General features: G+C 40.1%; 1 non-coding gene across 1 annotated transcript; it reads right to left on the reverse strand.

Annotated features, from left to right (window-relative positions):
* Positions 1–256: 256 nt before the first annotated feature.
* On the reverse strand, positions 257–363 carry LOC141635521 (small nucleolar RNA R71). The gene has a single exon (XR_012540203.1). It is a non-coding gene; the product is annotated as a small nucleolar RNA R71 (small nucleolar RNA).
* Positions 364–5,439: the final 5,076 nt, after the last annotated feature.

A 5,439-nucleotide genomic window follows, 5' to 3' on the forward strand; every position in this document is an offset into this window, starting at 1 on the left:
TGAAAGAAGACAATTTGGGGGGATGCCTAGTGAAGACCCTCACTCTCACATGGAGACTTTTTGTGACTATTGTGATGCGATTTCTCAAACCGGTGTAACTCAAGACCAAATTCGATGGGTCTTATTTCCTTTTTCTCTAATTGGCACAGCAAAACAATGGTTGAAAGGCCTTGATAAGGCTACTCTTGGAATTGACTCTTGGAAGAAGTTGGCTCTAGCTTTCTACAAAAATTTCTATCCACCGGAAAAGACTAACATGCTAAGAGATCAAATTACGGGCTTTAAGCAAAGAGATGAAGAATCCTTGTATGAAGCTTGGGAGCGATTCAAGGGAATTTGTCGCTCATGTCCTCATCATGGACTTAGCGAGTGGTTCTTGGTACAACAATTTTGGAATGGTCTTTATGAAGATTCAAGAAACATTCTCAACATGGGATCAAATGGTATGTTCACCGAAGTTGACGACAATCAAACTTGGAACAAGATTGAGGAAATGGCGGTCCATAATTCAAAATATAGTAGACCTCGCAAGGCTACTAGAGGAGGAAAACATGAAGTGGACTCTGTTACTCAATTGGGTGCTCAACTTAGTGCCCACATTCATACCATCAATTTGAAGTTCGAAAAATCTATGGCTAGACTTGAAGACGCCTCAAAATTACCAAAGCAACATGTTAATGCCATGACGGCATCTTCATCAATCCCAAGTGGGATATGTGAGAATTGCGGAACTTTGGGACATGACCAAAGTGAATGTAGGGGAACAAATGAACAAGTGAATGCTTTTCAAGCATACAAGAGTGGTACCTCTTATTCAAATTATTACAATGAAAACACATAATTCCACCCAAATCTCTCATACAAAAGCCAAAATGTTCAAAACCCTCAACCAACATACACCCTACCTCCCATGAGAAACCAAAATCGAAGACCCTTTTACAACCAAAACCATGGTTACCAAAATCAAACTCCATACAATTAACAAAATGACCAAGGTTTTGATGTTCAAAAAGTGGTCCTCCAAATGCAAAAAAATCAACAAGAGTTTTTCACTCAAATGCAAAAGGATAGTCACGCAAAGGAAATCACCATCAACAACATCCTAGCCCACACCAAAATGTTGGAAACCTAATTGACTCAACTAGCATCTTCAAGCTCACAAAGACAAAAGGGGCAATTACCACCTCAAAGTAATCCCCCGAGACATGAAACGGTTAGTGCCATTCACTTAAGAAGTGGTACGAGGTATGAAGCACCGAAGAAGCAATTTGAGGATGAAGTTGTGGAAGCTAGTGACAAAGAAGAAGTTGCGCAAAACTCCAAGGATGGAGAACCATCAAAAGAAGAAGTTTCAAAGAAAAATGAAGACAAGGCCAAGGAACCCATTGTGATTAGACTTCCTTTTCCAAGTCGTCAAGCCAAGCCGAAATTTGATGACCAACTTGGAAAATTTATGGAGATTGTGAAGAATTTGGAAGTCTCGATTCCTTTCACGGAATTAATCAATCACGTGCCGGCCTATGCAAAGTACATGAAAGACATCCTTACGAAAAAGAAGTCGATCCGGAAGCTTGAGACTATCGCCTTCACTAAGGTGAGTAGTGCAATACTTCAAGGGAGTTCACCTCCAAAACTTAAAGATCCGGGAAGCTTCTCAATACCGTGTACCATTGGCGACACTACGATCAACAAAGCCTTATGTGATCTAGGGGCTACTGTGAGTGTTATGCCGTACTCGGTGAGTAAAAGGTTAGGGATGGGAGAGCTTAAATGCACCAATATCACACTCCAAATGGCCGATAGATCGACGAAGACACCATTAGGGATATGGGAAGATGTTCCCGTAAGAGTTGGGAAATTTTTCATCCCAGTGGACTTTGTCATTGTTGACATGGAAGAAGACTCCAATATTCCAATCATTCTAGGTAGACCTTTCTTGCACACCGTGGGTGCGGTGATAGATATGAAGCATGGAGAGCTCACTCTAGAAGTGGGAGATGAAAGCATAACTTTCAATCTTGACAAGACCATGAGAGCATCCCGTTTGCATGAACCATGTTTTATGGTTGATCATTATAGCCGGAAGGATGATAAGAAGAAGTCGGAATTCCAATGGAAGAAGAAAGTCGATGATGCTCCATCAAAAGAGCAAGGAAATTGTAACAAAGAGAGCTTGAAAAGCTCACTAAAGTCAAGCAATGAAGAAGATGGCCTCATTGGCCAAGACAAGAAAGTGGGAGAGTTGTCTCTATCAACTCAAGAGATATTTAGTGACCAAGTAGATGAAGTTTGTGGTCTTTGGGACGATGAGTTTGAAGGGATTTTCAATCCCTACATTGGTAATTCTATCGATCAAGACCAACATGAAGGACAACAAGTGCAAAGATCTATTGAGGATCTTTATCATGACAATGAACAAGCTTTTGACTACTTCTTCAAGGTGTTGAGTAACATCAACAACACCTTGGACATGCCCCCATGACATCTCACTAAGGATGAGAGTTTGGTGGAGTCCTCTCTAAACCACCATTTGTAAATATTTCTAACTCCCTAACTAGCATTTTAAGTCTTACATTGCATTTTTGTCATTTTTGGATTTTTATGCCTTGAGCAAGATATTTATCATTTTTGAGAGAAGTGAGGGAGGGACTAATGATTTAATTGATGTGTAATGCTTTAACTTAGTGTAGGGATAGCAATTTCCTAGGCTATCCATGCCTTCGTAGTGCCCCTATAATGAAGAAAACGGGATTTGAAGAATAAAAATGACACGGGATATACAAGTGCACGGATGAAACTGAATCCGGGTAGACAAGGTGGAATCCGAGCACCCCTATGGGTAATCCGCTCGTCTTATGGGAATCCGAGTGTCTGTGGAAGAATCCGTCTGTCCAAATGAGCTGCGAAATTGAAAATTTTGGTCTGTTAGAGAATCCGAGCGTCCCAGCTGAGAAGACGCTCGTCTGAAAGAATCCGCTCGTCTTTGCAAGAAGACGCTCCTCTTTTTGCCAGTGCAGATTAAGAAAATTCGCTGTAAAAGAATCCGCTCGTCTTTAAGGGAATCCGCTCGTCCTGAATTTCAGAATCCGCTCGTCTTCTCTAAATGACGCTCGTCTTTAGGCGAGATTTCCTGAAGCCAAATTGAGCAGAATCCGAGCGTCTCGACAGGAATCCGCTCGTCTTCCCCCTGCAGTTTTGAAATTTTCGGGTGTTTTAAATACCCCTTCCCACATTCATTAATTCATTCAAACATTCAAACACTACCCATAAACCCCAAAACCCTCATCCTCTCCATCACCAAAAACAAAATTTCCTCAACCAAATCCAACAAAATAAAATCCAAACTTCCTTACAACAACAATTAATCACTCCTTTTACAACAATAATCAATCCAAGCACCAAAATCTTCAACCTTTGAGTCGATTTTTGAAATACAAAGGCAAATCCTTTCATCTTAAAATCGATTTGGGTATAATTGGAAATTGAAGATTTTCAATCTTTTGTTGGTATAATCATCAATGGCAAGAAAAAAAGGAGCAACAAAGGCACTCAAGGCAAAGGCACTCTCAAAAAGGCAATAATGCCTTCAAGCAAAGAAAGCTTCAATGGCTATGGTGGTTGCTAGTTCAAACTTGGAAGTTCAACAACAACAAGATCCTCCCTTGGAAGCAACAACATCAACAACTCCGGAAATTGCTCAATTATCAAACTATCCGGAGGTAATTTTCATTTCTAACTCCCATAGGGATACATTTGCCAAGTATGCTAAGAAAGCCATTCTACCCACCAAATTCATATGTGAAGATGCCTTGAACAAATTGGGTGTCCTTGAACAAACAAAAGCCTTCTTCGAAGCCATGGGGTTGGGAAAATTGTTTACTACAAGGGAATTGACATACCCCTCCCTTACCTTGGAATTCTTAAGTTTATTGAAAGTGACTAAGGTAGAGACTAGAACATACATCGAGTTTCGCCTTGCCAATGTGAATAGGCGCATCACCTTTGATATTTTGAGTAAAGCATTAGGTCTTAGTGATACACCTTATTATCACAAGATGCCCGAAAAGTATGACCCCACTCCTCTTTGGGAGGCAATTTCCGGGAAGAAATTTGTGAGCTTTCATGGTTATCGCGCTCTATTAGTCCACCATCCGGGCATTAGAGTGTGGCACAAAGTCATCGGGAATACTATAATTGCAAGAAAAGACACTAATCACTTTACAAAGCTCGATTGTGTTCTACTTGAGTCGGCCTTAATGTTGGAAGGGAATTCACTAAGCCTTACAATGCTCTAAGGCTTTTGGTGGAAAGATGGCTCAATGTTGATTGTGGTAAGGAAGGCACCGCTTTTATCGTAAATGGAGGTCTAGTTACTCTCTTGGCCAAGCACTTTGACGCAAATTTTAACAAGGATAACACCTATGTGGCGATCAAAGGGGGTCATCTCATTGACATGGATGCCATGATTAACAAGTACAAGTGGGTCAAGCATAACTCTCTTGACACAAACTATGGTTGGATCACCAATGATGCTAGATCTTTCACTTTGCCTTCCAAGATATGCCGCTTGAGTGCTCATCGAACAAACGACCTACTTCCACTCTCCAAGGGCGCCGGGTACATCATCCATCAACAAAGGGGCGAAATTGAAGAGCCCTCCTCCTCCATTGTCACACCACCCTATCCATTCAAATATCAAGAGTTCAAACCCAAAGATGTTGAAGTGGGCAATGACTACATGACTCTACTTATGCAAGAGATGCATAAACAAGCTTACAATGATCGAGTAGATGCATAATTGGCCCAATATCCACCCCTCCTTCATTTATCTAGGCAAGGACTACTTGATCCTTCATGTCCTTTGCCTAGTTGGGCGGATAGGGAAGTCTTTGTTAGATATCGATATCTCATTACTTTACATATTCATATATATTACATTTAATTTAGTCATAAAATTAAATACAAATCTTATGCATGCAAACATCAATAGTTAAGAGAAGAAATCGGTTGCTTACATTGCATGTTTCGGATATTTGGGAACTAGTAAGGTCACCTACCTTACTTAGTTCTTGAGCTTTCCTTATGGATGAACAAGATTCAAGTTTAGAATCTCTCCCAAAAACATATATCCAAGGAAACTCATAATAACCAATATTATTAGATCTAGAAACAATATTAGTTTTACTTAAAATATGACACAAAATCATTTTGTTCTCTCATGTATTTCGGTTTAGAGAGAATGGATGATGAAGTTTTTATTTCTCTCAGGATTTTCACAAAAGTTAGAGATGAACACATTTCTTACACTAGAAAATGTTAGGTGAAAAATAATGAATAATAGAGAAAACAATGTGGGTTGTCCTCAAGAGAAAACCGGTTGGGTGGGGGGCTTTATTGGGGAGCCTATGCATGCAATAGTTGCTCTTCTCAAAAGCTATA

The sequence above is a fragment of the Silene latifolia genome, chromosome Y, assembly GCF_048544455.1.
Source record: "Silene latifolia isolate original U9 population chromosome Y, ASM4854445v1, whole genome shotgun sequence".
NCBI lineage: Eukaryota > Viridiplantae > Streptophyta > Magnoliopsida > Caryophyllales > Caryophyllaceae > Silene > Silene latifolia.